General features: G+C 38.2%; 1 pseudogene; it reads left to right on the top strand.

Annotated features, from left to right (window-relative positions):
* The window catches only part of LOC135203060 (tubulin alpha chain-like), a 121461-nt pseudogene extending 103195 nt beyond the window's left edge, over window positions 1-18266 (top strand).
* The last annotated feature ends 1838 nt before the right edge of the window (window positions 18267-20104 follow it).

Consider the following 20104-nt stretch of genomic DNA (forward strand, 5'->3'; position numbering starts at 1 on the left):
ACTTTGTCTTATAATATTTGCAAGTGGCTTTGCGATAGAATGAACTACTTTCTTTAACAAAATAGCAGGAATTCCATCAGGCCCTGCAGCAGCTCCATTTTTAATTTCATTAATAGCCTGCACAATATCAGCTTCATTAATATCTATGTCAGCTAAATATTCACTATTTTTCATCCCTTACTTCTATATCATTATCTTCATTATCTATTCTAGGGGTGAATTCTCTCTTATATCGTTCTGCCAGTATGTTTGCAAATTTCCTTTTTTTCATTCGTTAATCTCCCTTCAATTTCTCAGAGGGCCTATTTCTATTCTTCTTTTATTCATCTTCTTCGCATATGAGTATAATAGTTTGGGGTTTTGCTTGATATTTAATAGGGTTTTTTTCTTCCAAGTCCGTTTTTTCATTTTCTTTTGATTGTATAATCTTTTTTCTGCATTTTCTATCTACTTTTAGTTCTATACTTTCCATGCATTTTTTTCTTTTGCAAGACCTTTTTTCCACTTTCTGATTTTCTGGAACAAGATTCTTCTGTCTCTTGGTATGCATGAATGATGTTTACTTTTCTTCTTCGGTATATATTTTTTCCACTATTATCTCCAATATTTTATATAATATCTCCGTATTTACCCTTATGTCATCAACTTACGAAAATGTTATCCCAATCTTGTGAATTCTTCATTATTTCTGACCATTTTTATATTTTTACTGTAGAAGTTGTATTTTCCATATCCTTCCCACTTTTTCATTTCTTGCATATCTCTATTTTCACTTGCTTTGGAATGAACTGTTAATTCTATGACATTATGGTCTGAAATACTCGCATTAATAACTATTATTTCTTTAACATAATTCATCTCGTTCACAAATACTAGGTCTAAAGTATTTCCTTTCTTGTTGGCAGGTGATTTATTTGTTGAATGTTGTATTCTAGTAGCATATCTAATAGCTTTTCAAATTGCCTCTTATCTTCTGCACTACTATTACTCTCTTTTTTTATATGTATAAGTACCACCACAATCTCCTATTCGTTCTTTCCATTCTACGAAAGGAAAGTTGAAGTCACCAGATAGGAGAATAGTCCAGTCCTTGTGATTTCTACATATATCATCCAATTTTTCAATTATTAAGTCAAACTCTTTAGTATTAGGAGGTCTATATATTACTATGTTTCATCAATTTTTCAGATTCAAATTCTACCGCTATTAGTTCACATTCTGAGTTTACTATATTTTCTCATATATTTTTCCTTGTTTTTTTGTCTTTCCCATATATTGTCGGTTCCCCCTTGATTCCTATTTTTTCTATCTGATCTATAAGTTTGGAACCCAATTTTATTTGATCATCATTCCCAGTCCTCTTGGAATACCAGGTTTTCACTTATATTCATTATATCTATTTTCTTTTCATTTTGGGTTAGTTCTTCTAAGTACTCTATTTTTCTTTTTGAGGTTACTCGTAACTAAACCCTGCGCATTCATCACTATGATGGTTTGCGTGTTTTCTCCTTCATTTAATACTGATAGTAATAAGGATTTTCCCATGTCTCTTTCCTGTTCTGGTATGTTGGTTCTTTTTTTTCATTTCCAGAAATTCTGACATTAAAAAAATCCAACTTTCCATAATATTTGATCTTCCTTCATCATAATTATTCATTTTGTGTCTGAATCTGCAATTTCTCCGTTTCTGCAATATCCTCTTGCATAATAAATACAGTTATTATCTCTTGAGATAAATTTCGGAGCTGATGCTTTGAAATTCTTTGCTGACACTCTGCATATCTCATTGGTGGTTTGCTTTTCTCTTTTACCTGATATTCTTGATTTCTCTCTTTATTTGTTTCTTTCTTATTTTTGGATTTTATTACTTGGTTGGTTATTTATTTGATTATGAATTCATGGCTACAGGGTGCATATATTTGCATTTTTTGTCGAACTTACATCCGTCCTTCTTTTAGGTTTTACATATTTTTGGATGCAGATCTCTGCAATCATCCCCATATCCATCTAAGTATGCACATTTACCATATATTTCATAGTTTTGACATATCTTAGGATGTTTGTAGTAACATCTTTCTCCAAATCTGCAATTCCCTCTTTCAAAAGGTTGTTGCAGATTTTGTCTTTTCTTGTCTATTTTTTCCTCTTTCCCGTCATTGTATAGATCTGGGTAGAGCCTCTTCGGGATTTGCTTTTCTGTTGTCATATCGTAATTTATTTCTTCGTAGGTATGCTGCTTTATTGCCTCATATGTAGTATCAATGAGTATCTCTGCATCCATACTTTTATCTTGTTCTTTGTTTTCCTTATTTTTTTCTGTCATTTCATTTTTGTTTACTTCTCTTCCGTTTTCCTCTTCTTCTTTTTCTTCTTCTTCTTCCTCTTCCTCTTCTTCTTCATCCTCAACTATTTGTACATTCATCTTGATTTAATAACATTGTCTATCCATGATAGACATGTTGAACAAAAAATTCTTGTGTCTTTTCTCAAATCTTGTATTACCTCAGCACACTGTGGATGGGTCGGAATGTTGCATGCAGCACATTTTCTGATTAGGTTTGTGGATTGACTATGCTATACCAAACCTTTAATTTACACAGTTTGCATGCTTTTTGGCATTCTTTTTTTCCTAATGCATCATTAGTATATTCACAAGATTCACCTTATTCATTTTCTTTGTCGGAATATGTTTGGTTTATGTATATTTCTTTATGAGTCTCTTGACCACGTTGGATTTTATTTGGAACTTCTTCAATTATTTTCAAGATGTTTTTCATTAGATTTGTTCCAGTTTGAAGGATTATATCCTTCTAATATACCTATGAATGCTTTTGTATCTTTTTGGTTAGGACTGTTGCTGATTTCATAGATGAGAAATACCAGTTCCCTTCCTGCTACCTCATCGTATTGCGAATCTGCTAGACACGCCAAAATTACGCCACCTTTTCCCGCAGTTGGAACTTACTGCCATCTTGTTCTGATTTATAGTATTACACTTGATAAACTAACTTAGAAGACGCTTTATCCTACTATTTTCACACTAGAGAGAGAGAGAGAGAGAGAGAGAGAGAGAGAGATGGTTTTGAGAACTTACTACTGCTTGGCTTCCTAAGAACCTCTAGTTGTAAGACAGAGAGAGAGAGAGAGAGAGAGAGAGAGAGAGAGAGAGAGAGAGAGAGAGAGAGAGAGAGAGAGAGTGGTTTTGAGACTTACTACAGCTTGGCTTCCTAAGAACCTCTAGTTGTAAGACGACAGACAGACAGAGAGAGAGAGAGAGAGAGAGAGAGAGAGAGAGAGAGAGAGAGAGAGAGAGAGAGAGAGAGAGAGCATAATTAAGATATATAAAGTTTAGAACTTTCTATGTACCGCTTATTTTCTTCAAAACTTCTGATTTCTATGAGAGAGAGAGAGAGAGAGAGAGAGAGAGAGAGAGAGAGAGAGAGAGAGAGAGAGAGAGCATAACTTGGATATATGAAGTATTTTAATTTTCTTTCGTTTTTCGGTTTATGTGTATTTCAACAGATATTCATCTATGTCTATGAGTACCATAAACAGGAGGACATAGACCTTTTTGGTTGAATATCAAGATTATGGTTTGATGAAACTTAACCTACGCTAACTCAGCCTAATTTGTCTCCAAATATGCTGGCATAAACCACTAACTTAACCTTTTGTATACTAAGGTAACCTAACCTAATCTACTAAGCTAGCATTAATCAAAGTAACTTAGCCTAATCTGACATAATGTAAACAAAACCACTCGAATCTTCTAAACTAACATTGCCTAATGTATTGTTTTTTGGGTATTGTTTTTTGACATAACCAGGACTAATATTACTTAAGATAATCTGACTTAGTCTGCTAAACTAATCAGTTCCAACCTAATTCAATCTCCTCTAACATAATACCCTAATCCAGCCTTACCTCTTTCAACCCCTATCTAACCAACAAAATAATCTTAGCGTTATCTAACGCAACCTAACCTCGACTAGCCTAACTTAACCCAACTTAACTTCATTCAGCCTTCATTTAGGCAATAGAACTTCCCTAGCCTTGCTCAATGTAACCTAACCTAACCTAATTCAACCACCCCCGCCAAATTTCTTAAAGTCCATATTTTCAAGTGTTTCATCTTGTATATACCTAGTATATATGCAATAACATTTATAGAGGAAAGGTCCAATTTTGGGAAAAACGACCCCCAGCCATAAAAAACTTTTGGTACAGGCCTGTCAACCCAACTGTATTTATCCCTCGAATTATCTTGCAGGAAAAAAAATTAAAGGGGTTAGCATGATTTCAGTAATTCTAAAGAATAGTTCCGCATGGACTGCAAGGAACGTAACCGTGGATACAACATCCACTAGGGATTGGGGCATCCAATATATTTTGCCGTGTTTAGTACTGGCCTCTGGGGGTTAATTACAGCCGTTCGAATAAATATTACTTAAAATTCTTGTTCAGGAGGTAAAACTGCATGGAAAAACCGCAACTGCCATAGTCTAGGCCGCTGCGGAATAGTAATATAGATCTACCATGATTTCTGCAAGCAGGTAAAACTCCCCGAGGCAAATACCTTTCTGGTTACAGTAAAAAGCACGTGTTACACACTCAAAATGACCTAACACAACCTAGGCCAACCTATCCTAACCTTCATCTAGGCAACAGAACTTCCCTAACCTAACCTAACCTAATTCAACCCAAACGTATTTAGCCCTGATCCCACCAAAATGTGGCTCGAATTATCTTGCACTTTTAACACATTCCAAAATCAAAACTATTTACGTCTCTGTCGTGGGATTGCAGGAAAAAACAAAGGCTTATAGTGGTTAGCATGATTTCTGAAAACAGGTAAAATTCCACGAACCAAATACCTTTCTGGTGACAGTAAACAGCACGCACTAGTTAGTCAAAATGACCTAACGCAACCTAGGCCAACCTAATTCCACAAAATTAAACAATTACCTCTCTCTCGAACACGGCAGGACGGGAGATGAAAGGACGTCACTATGGAGGCCATTAGAAAGCAGCAGGAGGCGTGCAGCGGCCTGCAAGGGTTCCTCGTTTTTCACTCGTTCGGAGGCGGCACTGGCTCCGGCTTCGGCTCCCTCTTACTCGAAAACCTCTCTCTGGAGTTCGGGAAGAAGTCGAAACTCTGTTTTTCCATTTATCCGGCTCCTCAGGTAAGTCGAGGCTTCGTTTTCAAGTGAGTGACTAGAATTATTTTTGGCATTCTCTTTTATATTATTTTCCTTACAGAGAAGAACGTATTAGATCAATTGGCCTTCAACAACCTTATGAAGGAAATGAAAATGATATTGTTGGAAAATTCCTATTTAAAGATGAACATAATCAAATGCGAAAGGAGACCTTCAATAAGATGTGGAAAAAAAAGAGAGAAAAAAGAATTATAGAGCTTAACATTTAGAAATAACTCTTACAATGAAGAGGAGCCGTTATAAAGGCATTGTCTCGTCCCATAACTAACCAACCAACCAAAATACTCTTTCGATTGTCTATTTTAGATAATTTAATATCATAAATGTAAATCATTGTTTATTTGACTTATTGATTTATTCATTTTAGTGGGGCGGTTAAGCAAAAAATTGTGCACTTTGGGTTAAAAGCATCAAACTTGGCACACTGGTCCTTTGGACCCTATATATTAATTCTGGATGTGGATCCACTTCAACAACCACCTCTGATGGCTGTTATAGACATTTTTCCAAAATGGCCACCACTTTTTTATAAATGCTCATAACATTGGCATTCTTCATCATAGAATCACAATCTTGGTGTCAAAATGTACAGTTTTGAGATTGCCAGAAACAGTGGATATGTCACTAGAATCATATGGCAGCCATATTAGTCAGTTTTCAATATGGCCGCCTTTTTTGACAGATGAAAGATTGTGTCACCCTTTCCCAGAAATTGACGATAATTTGTCAAGAAGAAAGAAGATTCAGCCACTTCCTGCTGCATACACAAATGTGCCACCAGTAGTACTGCACAGACCTGATCCAATTGTTCCTGAGGCAGTTGGTCCAGTAACACCTGCAAACCTAAACCAGCTCTGGTTTTGTCAAAGGACTTTGACTGGTTGCTACATCTGAGTGAACTGATTAAGAAGAATGAGTTGGCAAAAGATGACTATCTCTCCTGGCCTGCTTACCATGCTTCACTTCAACAGGCTGCAGAAACACCTACAACAAGAGTTGCCCTCATGCCCCTGTTCCTGAAGTGTGCACATTCAGTCACCATAATAAAACACTCTATGAATGTTGTAAAGTCTGCAACAGAATATCTCAACCCTGGTCAAGTTCCAGTCCTAGTAATGAACCAACCACTCTTTGCCATAGCAAAAACTATCCAATGGAACTATCCTGACACCCATGGAGAAGACAAATTCCTCATAATGTCGGGAGGTCTACACATTGAGATTGCTGCCTTCAAGATTCTTGGTGACTGGTTAGATGGCAGCGGTTGGACTACAGCCATCTGCAATGCTTGGTGTTGCTACTAGTGGTGTAGCTGATTCTTTGCTGAAGGCCTCACATGTAACCAGAACAAGACATGCCCATCAAGTGACAGCTGCTGCTCTCTTCCTCCTGAAGCACAATGCTTATGGACAATACACAGAATCTCTATCTGAAGGAGAAGAGCCCATGAGGTTCACAACTTGGAATGACAAGATGTCAGCAGATCAGCCCCAATTTCAATACTGGGAGCTTGTTCTCGAACTGGAGCAGTGCATCCTTGAGATTATTGCATCCATCAGGAAAGGTCATTTCCAAGGCTACATAGAGTCACTTGCTCAGTTTATTCCATGGGTATTCAGCCTTGATCATATCAACTATGCAAGGTGGCTATCAGTCCATATAAGGGATATGTGCTCCCTCTCTGCAAAGCATCCTTCCATCTACCCAGAATTCAATTTAGGAAGGTTTGTGGCACGCAAGACTGTACATCCATTTTCTGCAATGGCACTTGATCAGCCCCATGAGCAAGTCAATGGCTTGGTGAAAGGTGAAGGAGGAGCGGTTGGACTGGGTGACGATCCAAATGCCATACAGCACTGGATGGTTGCAGGCCCAAAGATATCAAGGATGATCGCTGAGTTCGAATATGTAAGCATTGATAATTCACTAAAGCACCATGGACAAACCCCGGCTACTCAGATGACCTTTTCCAAAGAAGTGACAGCTCTTGTCGATGTCATAGACGACATGGGAAACCCATTTAAAGAAGACAGTGGGGATCTCCTAACTTTGGACACAAAGGTCATTATGAACTCTGATGTACAGAAGACTGTGGAATCTGTGTGCAAGGTGGGCAAGGAGCAACATGATTTATTTATCAAGGAAAGGTTCCTGGATAGAACGAAGTCAATCAAGGAACCAATCAAGAAGAATAAATTCCCTTTGTTCTCAAAGAAGAACTGTCAACCTAAACAAAAGCTACCGATGGCAACAATGAAAGAAGATTGCTCTTTGCTTTCAAGACTGTACATTGCATGCCAGTCCAGAGAAGGCAACCTTGAGGATTTCTTTAAGCACGAAAATCAGCCATGGCCCCCATCACTTTCCAAGGCTGGTGACATGAGGTCAGGGAACAAGGCACATCTTCTTCATGAGCTTGAATCTATGACCCAACCACCTGAAGGAAGCCCAGAAGTTACTGCTTTGATCTTAGATGGAGCCGTCATTGTACAAATGCTTTCCCCAGGGACCTCAAAAACATATGGAGACTACACAAATACTGTATTCATGCCATACATTCGACACCAGCTGGAACATGTGAACAGATTGGACATTGTGTGGGATGTGTATGATCCAAACAGCCTCAAAGGAGCCACCAGAGAGAGGAGAAGGACTGGGATACGAAGAAGGGTTGAAGCTGCCTCAAATATGCCTAGTAACTGGCAAAGCTTTCTTCATGTCAACGAAAACAAAATTGAGCTGTTTCACATGCTGGCAGAAGAAGTTACAAATGTACACTTCCCGGGAAAAGAGGTGTATAGCACATATGATAGGCATGTGCTTTCATCACCACTTCGAGAAGACAGAAGTCTCATTGAGCCATGCACACATGAGGAAGCTGATACTCGGATAGTCCTTCATCTCCTGGATGCAGCTAACAAGGGACATAAAGATGTCATGGTACAAACATCAGACACAGATGTTGTGGTGCTCATCCTGTCTAAGCTATACAGCTTACCTATCAATGAGGTATGAATATCATTTGGAGTAGGGAAGCATCATAGGTATATCCCATCACACAACATAGCAGCTACCCTTGGTCCATCAAAATCATCTGTACTGGCCATGTTTCACTTATTTACAGGCTGTGATACAACCTCCTTCTTTGCAGGAAAGGGAAAGAAGACAGCATGGGATACCTGGTCTGTTTACCCAGAGGTCACTGATGCATTCCTCCTACTCTCAAATGCCCTACCAAGCATTCCTAACAATGCCTTCAACCTTACGGAGAAATTTGTTGTTCTAATGTATGACAAGGCATGTGGCCTGGTAAAGGTCAATGATGCACAACAGCACCTTTTTTCAAAGCAATCAAGAGCTCTGGAAAATATCCCCCCAACTCAGGCTGCCCTCAAGCAGCATGCGTTACGAGCAGTGTATCAAGGTGGGCATGTTTGGGAAATACATTCAGAAAGAGCCAAAGCTTCCAAGCCCTGATGAGTGGGGATGGGAAAAAGAGGATGGGTCATGGAAGGCAAAATGGACAACACTTTCCCAGGCTCAAGAGGCATGTTATGAACTGATGCACTGCAACTACAGAAAGGCATATAGGGGGCTCTGCAAATCCAGCCTCCGGTGCACAGCTCTATGCCGTTGTGAGGGGCAGTGTTACCAGGACTGATTGAATATCTCTGATTGGGTTATCACATTCGATTGATTCTATTTTCATGTGCCTAGTCAGTGCAATGTCAGTATAACATGTATAGATATTTGTCATACTTGGAATGACTTAAACCTCCTTTTGTCTTGTACACCCATTGTGGTAGAGATCCATGTAACACTCGGTTAATAAAGTTTTTTTTTATTATTTGTAATAAATGTGGGTTAAAGTTCCTGATATGCAAAGTAATTTTGTTTATTATTTGCAATTTCAAACATATGCTCTATGTAGTTCTGCACAATAGTTGGTTTTCTACTCAAAAACTGATTTAGGATTGTTAGATAGATACACAAACTAAATTTGGAACATATATATCGGTAGTATTGTAGATAGATAGGGGAATACTTTTTAATATGATGAAACATGGTGGCCATACTGATATCAAAGGTGTCTAAAAACTGTCACATAAAGAGTATGGACATGTCCAGTGTCTCTGGAATCCTCAATACTATACATTTAGACACCTAAATTGTACCTCTATGATTATTTATGCCAAAGTTAAAAGCATCTGACAAAAAAGGCGGCCATTGAAAATTGACTAATATGGCTGCCATATGATGCTAGTGATATGTCCACTGTTTCTGGCAACCTCAAACCTGTACATTTTGACACCAAGATTGTTATTCTATGATGATGAATGCCAATGTTATGGGCATTTGTTAAAAAGTGGCGGTCATTTTGGAAAAACATCCATAACAGGCATCAGAGGTGGATGCTGAAGTGGATCCACATCCAGAATTATTCAGAAGGGTCCAAAGGACCAGTGTGCCAAGTTACATGCTTTTAACCCAAAGTGCACGATTCCACCTAAAATCCTTCCTTAACCGCCCCACTATTACACGATAGACTTTAAATTATCTATTTTGAGCTCGTATTTATAGTACCATAGTTGCAAATCCTTATTTATCTATCTGAATCGCTCTTAATCTGAATTCTGGTTTAACATTTGTAACTTATCCATCCTTAAGAAACTCATTCATTAACTAAACGGCATGTTGGCCAGTTCTTTAAACATGAATTCAGAAAGATAATAGCAATATATTACTCTAGTAGATTCGCATCAACCGTGCATTTGATGTCTAGGCCAGTCCCTTACGACGCTCCTGATTGGCTATTGATAAGCCAATTTCAAAGGCTGGAAACTCTGTCTCTCGAGAGTTCACATGGGTAGGATCCATATTCCACCTATGTGAACTCTCGAAAGAGACTGAGATTTTCCAGCCCTGTGATTGGCTTATCAACAGCCAATCAGGAGCGTCGTAAGGGACTGGCCTAGACATCAAATGCACAGTTGATGAGAATCGACTATCACTAAAACACCATTCCCGTTGGAAACAGGTGTCCACAGCGGTGGTCGAGCCATACAATTCCATCTTGTTCACACACACGACGCTGGAACACTGCGAGGTCACGTTCATGGTCGACAACGAGGCCATTTACGACCTCTGCCGGAAGGAACTGGACATCACGAGACCCACCTACACCAATCTGAACAGGATGATAGGGCAGGTCGTGTCCAGGTGAGAAGTCTGGGAATTGTTAAGAGAAGAGATTCATTTTCTCAGTCTGCTTTCTTCTCTCTTTTCGTAACTGTTCATAAAAGAATTTCTCAATATATACGAAAGTTACAGCCACGAAGGAAATTTGAAACACTGGAGATGCTAATAAGTAATTTCGTCTTGTTACCAAGTCATGGTGACAGCAACTAGTAATAAGACGGAAATACTTAGCATCTCCAGCGTTTCAATTTTCTTTCGTGGCTGTGACTTTGTTCGTATAATCATTATCTTTTTTTAATTTTTCGTGATTTAAAATCAAACATATATATACATATATGTGTGTGTGAATAACTAAGAATCTAGATTCCCAATGGCTGTAACTTCGTTCGTATAATCATCACGTTTTTTATTGTTCGTAATTTAAAATCAAACATATATATACATATATGTGTGCGAATAACTAGGAATCTAGATTTCCAATGACTGTAATTTTGTTCGTATAATCATCACGTTTTTTTATTTTCATTTTTCGTGATTTAAAATCAAACATATATGTATGTGTGTGTGTGAGTTTATAACTATGAATCTAAATATCTAATTCTTTCAGCATCACGGCGTCCCTAAGATTCGACGGAGCCCTTAATGTTGATTTAACAGAGTTCCAGACGAACCTTGTGCCTTATCCTAGGATACATTTCCCACTGGTAAGTTTCGTCACCTGGGAAATCAAATATTAAATTATTTTCAACTGGTAAGTTAAAACATTTGGGAAACCAACAATCACATGATTTCCCATTGGTAAGTTAAAACATTTGAGAAATGAAAACGTACATAGTTTCCCACTGGTACGTTTAAACGTTATAGGACATCGAATGTTAAATCTAACGCTTGCTTATTGTAGGCAACCAATGGTCACACTAAAAACTTTCAAGTACTTTCCAATTCTCTACAGACACTTCCATTGGGTTTCATAAACATTTCACATAATTTGACGCCACACTGCATACTTTCAAAGTTAAGGAGACCCAGACAATCTTCTGGGTGCTACTAAATGTTAGGCAAACAAGTATCACGTAGCAAGTTTTCAAAATAAAGCTTTTCAATTTCCTGCTTTCTATAATCTTAGTCATGTCCTGGAACGATGGTATAAATGATATTATTAAATGATGCTCTGAACTGTTGTAATCACTCCATCTAATGCCATAACTAGTTTACGAAAATGAAGAACAAGTAGCTAGAATTAATCATTCATAATGAGCTAAGATTAATTCGAAACTCAATTATGCTAATGGTTAATAATCGTTTTATTTGAAGAGACACAAAAGGTGGTTTCGCGCATCAATCTTCGTGATCATACTATGGAGTTGAAAATCCACATCCCGTGAAAATTATTTTGATTTAATTATAGCTCATGATACTTCAAGCACATTTATTCAGTTACATATTTGCTTCAATAACTTGTAACTTGTCAAGTACAGAATGAATTGTGAATTGAACCATACTTGTAATTTACAAAAAAAAAAAAAAATTACCATCCTATACAATAGAATATTTCTAATGAACCTCTCTCTCTCTCTCTCTCCCTCTCTCTCTCTCTCTCTATCTCTCTCTCTCTCTCTCTCTCTCTCTCTCTCTCTCAACAGGCAACGTACGCACCTGTTGTATCAGCAGATAAGGCCCAACATGACAACTTCAAAGTCGTGGATATCACTAAGAAGTGCTTTGAACCGACGCATCAAATGGTAGGTAATGAAAAGATCTCAGAGCGAGCAGCAGAATATCAGAGTGATTAAGCATTAAGATAAACATTTCAAAGTTAGTCATGAATATTTCAAAATAATCAATAAAAAGTCTTGATGAAAATATCAAATTAGATACATATAGGTCACATTGAACATCAGAGTTCTCCAATGAGCCATAAAGTTAAATTTTATAAAAAAAAAAAAAAAAAAAAAAAAAAAAAAAAAAAAAACCTTTTAAAGTCAATATGCAATTTTTTTAAAGTAAGCTGTGAAGAGCTCAAATTTTGTAAAAGTACGATTTTAAAGTAAATTTTAAGATCCCATATACTAGTTTGATCATATTTATGGACAAAATAACCAGAAGCAGACTTCAAACCTGTTTTTAAGAAATACTGAATTCTTAATAAGAATGGCATTCTATAAGCAAAGAGTTCTATAAAAGTGAATCTTGAAGAGAAAGACTTCATAATGACAAAAATTGGAGTAAATAGTTATAAAGTATGAAATGCAGTTGCAATTCAATGTGGATTTTCTTGGAGATGAGCAGAGAAAGAAACTGTTGACGAAACAGTTAATCCAAGGAAATCTATGTTCGATAACCATTGCAGTTGTCACGCCAGGTACTCATTTCAGTCAGTCAATAGTCAATAAAAAAGTAGTAGAAATGTTCCTAATTTCCTAATGATATAAGGATTCAAATTTGATAGCGCTAAGAAAAAAAAAAACACTTAGTCACGTTCCCCAAGAACCCAATATGCCTCTGATGCAGTTGTGACGCCAGGTACTCATTTCAATCAGTCAATACTCAATGAAAAAAAAACGTAGTGGACATTTTCCTTATTTCCTAATAATATAAGGATTCAAATTTGATACCGTTAAGAAAAAAACCACTTGGTTATGTTCCCCAAGAACACAATGTTCCTCTGAATACTGGCCCACTGGACTAAGTAGCTGATGGTCAGTCGATTGCAGCAGTTGCGATCAGCGAAAGGAGAGTGGGGAAAAATACAGGGTGTCTATAAAGTTCCAGCACCATTACAAGTATTTATCACTCAGAATGGTACTGGGACTTTATGGACACCTTACATAATACATTATACAGAAATCTGACGAAACTCCCCACCTGGTTAGTGTGAAACCCGTCCATTCACGTCTGTCTATTTCCTGTCCAACAGGTAAAGTGTAACCCTACAGAGGGGAAATATATGGCGTGCTGTCTCCTCTTCCGTGGTGACGTCATCCCAAAGGATGTCAACTCGGCCATATCTGAAATCAGGACGAAGAAATCCATACAATTCGTGGATTGGTGCCCTACAGGATTCAAGGTGAAGTAGTCCTGCGCTTGGTAGATATCCCTGATGTTTGCAAAAGTATTCTTTTTTTTTTTTTTTTTGGTCTAGATTACATTCTATTTTATTTTTCTTAGAATACATATTAAAAGTCTGATGGCTATCTAAAGCATTTGTGATAATTAAGAGATTTTTATTTTGAGAACATTAAAAAAAGGTTTAGTAAATAATAACAAAGTGTGATCTATGCTTTCTGAAAAATTATCTCAGTTCTTTTGATTGATTCTCAGGTGAAAATCAAAGGAACTGAATACTGTAATTGACTGTAATTGATAGAGGTGCAAGCGGACAATAACAATATATGCATCTCCGTAGGGAGATAGTGTCATCGGTGCTCCTTGCTTGGGGCACTGTAGGCATTATTAAAATATGTTTACAGTCCCTATTGCTCCTGGCTATACCCATTTTCTAACCATTTACCTTATCTCCACTCCGGTTCCATTTCTTCAACTTTGCTGTTCAACCTCTCTGACTATCACTTCCTTGGTACAAATGTGAGGTTTTCTCCCAATTAAACATTTAGAATATTGCTCTTCATCTTCTTCACAGCTTAATCTTCATAAATCAAATGAAAACAATATAGCAATTTCAGGAATGAACATACAATCACGCTACCACAACCCGGTTCTTGCTTGGAAGGGCAGAAACATTTTTTATAACCAGCTTCTTATCTTACAGGTTGGCATCAACTACCAACCTCCAACAGTGGTGCCCGGAGGTGACCTCGCGAAAATGGACAGGGCCGTCTGCGCCCTGTCGAATACCACAGCCATCAGGTCAGCCTGGGAGCGTCTTGACCATAAGTTTGACCTCATGTTTTCCAAAAGAGCCTTCGTCCACTGGTACGTTGGAGAAGGGATGGAAGAAGGTAAGTCTTCGCTTGCTGTGGTTTGTTAACTGTGACAGGGAGCAGCTTTCTAATCTAAAGACAGAATGACACAAAGGATAGGAAGATAAGTAGTAATACAAAGAGTGTGATTATAATCAATCTCAAACAAATGTAGCAGAAATCAAAGAGAATGTAGCTAATTTCAAAAAAAGATTAAATCAATTAAGATAAAAAAAATTTTTACACAAATTTTAGGCAATAAGATAACTAGCTATGTTCATTTAAAGAAAATTATGCATCTAAATCTTACCATATAAGAATTTGTTGTCAAACGTTAAAATGTAAATAATTTGAAAGTCTATTATAATTAAGAATGTTTTTATATGTTGGCAGTTAAAACGAGTAATGAATTTAAGAAAGGTCCTTTAGTCACATCCATAGAAAAATTGGCCAAAAAATATTTTCATTAAATCATATCGATTAGATAAGTAAATCAATAAAATTAAGAAAAAAAAGTCACATTGCAATTCTATTTTTATCAGAAACGATTCCAGAATTACAAAGAATAAACGTTCCTTGTATCGTGGGCAAACTTACCTGAAACTAGGACAAACTTCAATTTTAAAAAATTTTCTTTTTTTTTTGCTTCAAAACTAAATTGGCAGCCGAAACTATTAAGATTTTGCACCCAAACGACTTGTTACCTATACGGATTTCTTTATTTGGAAAATTCAATTATTTGGAAAATCAGTTATTTAGAAAATTCAATTATCAGCTAAAATCGAGTCTAGGCTTAAATTCAAACAACAGACTTTCCTAGACAAACTTACTTGTAGTCCACTGGATTTTTGCTTCTAAAAATTGCATGGATCTGCAGCATAGTGGCAGCACGGTGTGGTTTGTGATTTTAGGTGTGACTTAAAAAACGATGCTTTCAACTTGTTTGTTCCCCTTACCTTGTTTATTTCTCCTAAAAGAGTTTTTTTTTTTTTTTAGTTACGTTCAGCTTACTTGTTTTCGCTAAAGGCTAATGAGAAGACGTTCTCTCATCCTTTAAAAACCATGAGGTGACATTGCTTTTTGACACTTCCAGCTTACATTCTTTATCTGTTGCTCGTCCCCTACAATTCTTTTCTGTCTCTCTTCTTCACCTTTTAACTCTATACACCTGTTTTTCTATGTATTTTCTTATCCTCTGTCACCCTTGCCTTAATTTTGTGCTCTCCTTTAGGCATATTCTTCATTACACCTTCTTTTCCTTGTCCGTTTTTTATTATTTAATACCAAATGTATTACCATCTGAATTATAAACAGTGCTCCCTACCACATCAATGTCCAACCCCAACCCCCCCCCCCCCCCTCTCCCTCCACCTCCCCTCCCACATCTATTAGTCTATCCTCTCAGCTTTTACCCTTCTATACTATGCCTTACTGTCCCATGCCGTGCCGTGCCATGCTGCGTGCATGTGTGCGTGCGTGGGTGCATGCTTGCGTGCGTGTGTGTATGTCTGTGTCTACGACTGTCATGGTAATCGCTCTATAGCGAAGTAACATACATTAAAGGAAAGGAAAATGCATCTTCTTCAAGTAGGTCTGCAGCAAGGAGGCATGCCCGCATGTGTTGGAGGCATCTGTTCTCATGATTGTTCGAGAATACTCAGGTGTGTTATGGAACTCAGCATGCTCCGTTGCATCACTAGAAATGCCGCATATTATGATGAAACATTCCGTCTTGATCCTTCTAAAAAGTTCCTGTCGAGGGACAGTGATGTTTGCTGGTAGGCTCTGCCCTTTTCAGCCCCGCCCCCAGATCGCCATAGATATATATGTGACTGAGAAAGTACATGAGATCATCAGAGAGATTGTCAAAGATAAGAGAATAAGGAAGAGACGAAGGATAAAAGAGGAAGAGGACGCACGAGAGAGAGTGTGAAATGAAACAAGTTAAGTCCGCAGTCAGAGAGAGAGAGAGAGAGAGATATCTTGACACTGAGCAACCCCTTTTAGAGAAGAAACGTCCTACAAGTGGTTTTGAGGAGCAACCCACCCTCCGAGTATCAAGATTAAGACATTTCTTTCTGCAGTACGAAGTCAAGAAACCATCTGAAGTTTCTGCTGTCCCCTTTTGTGAAGCCGTCACTTCGAGTACTGATTTCCACCGCTGCAAAACTGGCCAGCAAGTATTTCATTACCGCACTGTTTCCCCAGTTTAAAGATTGTAAGGTTTTATTTTGTTATGTAAATAGGAGAAACCATTCTGCATTTATCTTTGTTAGTGAGCTTGTAAATAAATTTGTGTTCTGTTTGAGTTTCTTTCTATATTCGTATCCCAAGTTTCAATTGTTGGTGTTGAATCCTTTTTGTTTATTATAATAAAGAACCTGAGTGGACATCGGTCGATCCATAACATTGGCGACCTTGCCAGGATATTCGGCATTGTAACAGATTGAAACTCGGGATACGAATATAGAAAGAAACTCAAACAGAACACAAGTTTATTTACAAGCTCACTAACAAAGGTAAATGCAGAATGATTTCTCCTATTTACATAACAAAATAAAACCTTACAATGTGTAAACTGGGGAAACAGTGCGGTAATGAAATACTCTGGCCAGTTTTGCAGCAGTCGAAATCAGTTCTCGAAGCGACGGCTTCGCAAAAGGGGACAGTAGAAACTTCAGATGGCTTCTTGACTTCATACTGCAAAAAGAAATGTCTTAATCTTGATACTTCTCTGAAAGGGGTTGCTCAGCCTCGAGATATCTCTCTCTCTCTCTCTCTCTCTCTCTGGCTGCGCCCTTAACTTCTTTCCATTCACACTCTCTTTTGTGCATCCTCTTCCTCTCTTATCCTTTGTCTCTTCCTTATTCTCTTATCTCTGACAATCTCTCTGAATGATCTCATCTACTCCCTCAGTCATATATATATATATATATATATATATATAATATATATATATATATATATATATATATATATATATATATATATATATATATATATATATATATATATATATATACGGCGATCTGGGGACAGGGCTGAAAAGGGCGGAGCCTACCAGCGAACGTTACCATCCCTCGACAGGAACTTTTTAGAAGGATCTAGATGGAATGTTTCATCATAATATGCGGCGTTTCTAGCGACGCAACGGCACATGCTGAGTTCCATAACACACCTGAGTATTCTCAAACAATCATGAGAACAGACACCTCCAACACGTGCAGGCATGCCTCCTTGTTGCAGACCTACTCGAAGAAGATGCATTTTCCTTTCCTGTAATGTATGTTACTTTGCTGTAGAGCAATTACCATGACAACGCCCCCGAGCAGGAGAGCTGACGGAATCCCGAGAGGACACAGCGGCCCTGGAGATGGACTACTACGAAGTGGAGTCAACTCCAGAGGAGATGGAAGATGATGAGTACGGCTACGGAGAGTACTTCGACTAGATGGCGCTGCTGCCGGCGTCCTCCCAGGGGTGCGGGGGTTCTCCTGGGTGCCATTCTTCCGCCGTTCTTAATTCGGTTCTCGATCAGGTGCCAAACACCTCCAGAAAGTTGATTGTCCTCTTGTAGAAGTAGTAGTCATTCTAGGTGATCATCATATTCATTCAGGAGAGGTTGATGGTCATTTGTAGTAAGAAGACAGGGAGAGGGAATCAAATGTCCTCTTGTAGAAGTATAGCAGTCGTTCTTAGCTGTCATAAGCATTCATAAAAGATTGACAGTCATTCGTAATGTGATAGGGATGCCTCCAGAAAGTTAGTTGCCCGTTTTTAGCATTAGTTGCTCTTAGTGGTCATAATCATTCACTTGTAGAATGATAGTCAGAGGAAATATTGATATTTCCCACGGTCCATACATGGAGCAAATCAGCTTTCAGATGGTCTCAAAATACTTCCCAGCAATAGTCAGTCATTATGGTCATTCTCAGCAGTTACAGAATGGGGTAATTATGATCAGAAGGAATATGAGTATAATAATTTCAACTCATACATATTTTTTCGGTGACCTGATTACCTCATCTCCTTTCATTTAAGTCAATCTCTTGATCACAGAGTCATTTTCTATTTTGAAATAGATAGGAGTATATCTTCCTTAAGTACATCACCCATTTTCCATTCACCACAGCTTTTTAAAGCTGTGTTTAATGAATCCATTCCAAACCATATGTAGCCTTTAATTAAGTTAGATCATGGAAAGATTTGCATGAGAGAATAAGAATCTTTGTACATATGTAAATAATACATACATGTAGTTATTCATATCTACGCTTACGCATGCAAAATTAGCTATTTAGTTACCTGTATACAAATCCACTCTACCTGTCTGACTCTTGCTGAGTCGAGAAATAAATCCATAAGATGGAAAGGTGAGATTAAGTCTGCAAGACGACACATAGATGAAATAGATTATTGAGGGAGAATAGCAACATTTAGTGCAAGATAACTTTTATCATTCCTTTATATTTTTTTCAGTTGAACTACTGCTGACCAATCATGATAGCTACCTTTCAGGGCACTTCATAAATCATCCTTTTTTCCTATTTTCAATTATTCTGTTATTCTGTCTCTTCCAGGACACTGGAATAAAGGGGGTTTTGCTTGTCAGTCACATAGAATAGGTCATCAGATGACATAAAAAAATCAGTCAATCGATTTCATCCAATTATGACAACTATCTTCAACCATAATTCTTATCGAGGCTTTCTGTCTACATTCTCTTTCCTTTTCCTCCTCGGTTAGGACATGGAAGCACTTTGCTGCCTCCTTCCATCGGCCTCTCCATTGTAGTAGGTCGTACATTCAACTGTCCTTCAGAGAAGATGCAGACTGTATTAATTCTAGCAGAAGTATAAGCCTTTTTCTTAATTTGATATGATGGAGAAATAAACAAATCAAAGTGGGATGTTACACACCCACACACACACACGCACACACGTTCAGCTTACTTGTTTGCGCTAAAGTCTAATGAGAAGACGCTCTCTCACCCTTGAAAAACCATGAGGTGACTTTGCTTTTTGACACTTCCAGCTTACATTCTTTCTCTGTTGCTCGTCCCCTTCAATTCTTTTCTGTCTTTCTTTATCACTTTTTAACTCTATACACCTGTTTTTCTATATATTTTCTTATCCTCTGTCACCCTAGCCTTAATCATTACAAGTTCTTTTCCTTATCCGTTTTTTATTATTTAATACCAAATGTATTACCATCTGAATTATAAACAGTGCTCCCTACTACATGAATGTCCAACCCCAACTCCCCCCCCCCCCTTCCCCCACCTCCCCTCCCGCATCTATTAGTCTTCCCTTTCAACTTTTACCATTCTATACTGTGCCTTACTGTCCCATGCCGTGCCGTGCCGTGCCGTGCTGCGTGCGTGCGTGCTTGCGTGCATGCGTGCTTGCAAGCATGCGTGCTTGAGTGCGTGCGTGCGTGCATGCATGCGTGCTTGCTTGCTTGCGAGCGGGTGCGTATGTCTGTGTCTACGCCCTGAGCAGGAGAGCTGACGGAATCCCGAGAGGACACGGCGGCCTTGGAGATGGACTACTACGAAATGGAGGCAACTATTGAGGAGATGGAAGACGACGAGTACGGCTACGGAGAGTACTTCGATTAGATGGCGCTGCTGCCGGCGTCCTCATGGGGACGTGGGGGTTCTCCTGGGCGCCATTCTTCCCCCGTCCTTGATTCGGTTCTCGATCAGGTGCCAAACGCCTCCAGAAGGTTGATTTTCCTCTTGCAGAAGTAATAGTCATTCTAGGT

This window comes from Macrobrachium nipponense, chromosome 33, assembly GCF_015104395.2.
Source record: "Macrobrachium nipponense isolate FS-2020 chromosome 33, ASM1510439v2, whole genome shotgun sequence".
NCBI classification, from domain to species: Eukaryota; Metazoa; Arthropoda; class Malacostraca; order Decapoda; family Palaemonidae; genus Macrobrachium; species Macrobrachium nipponense.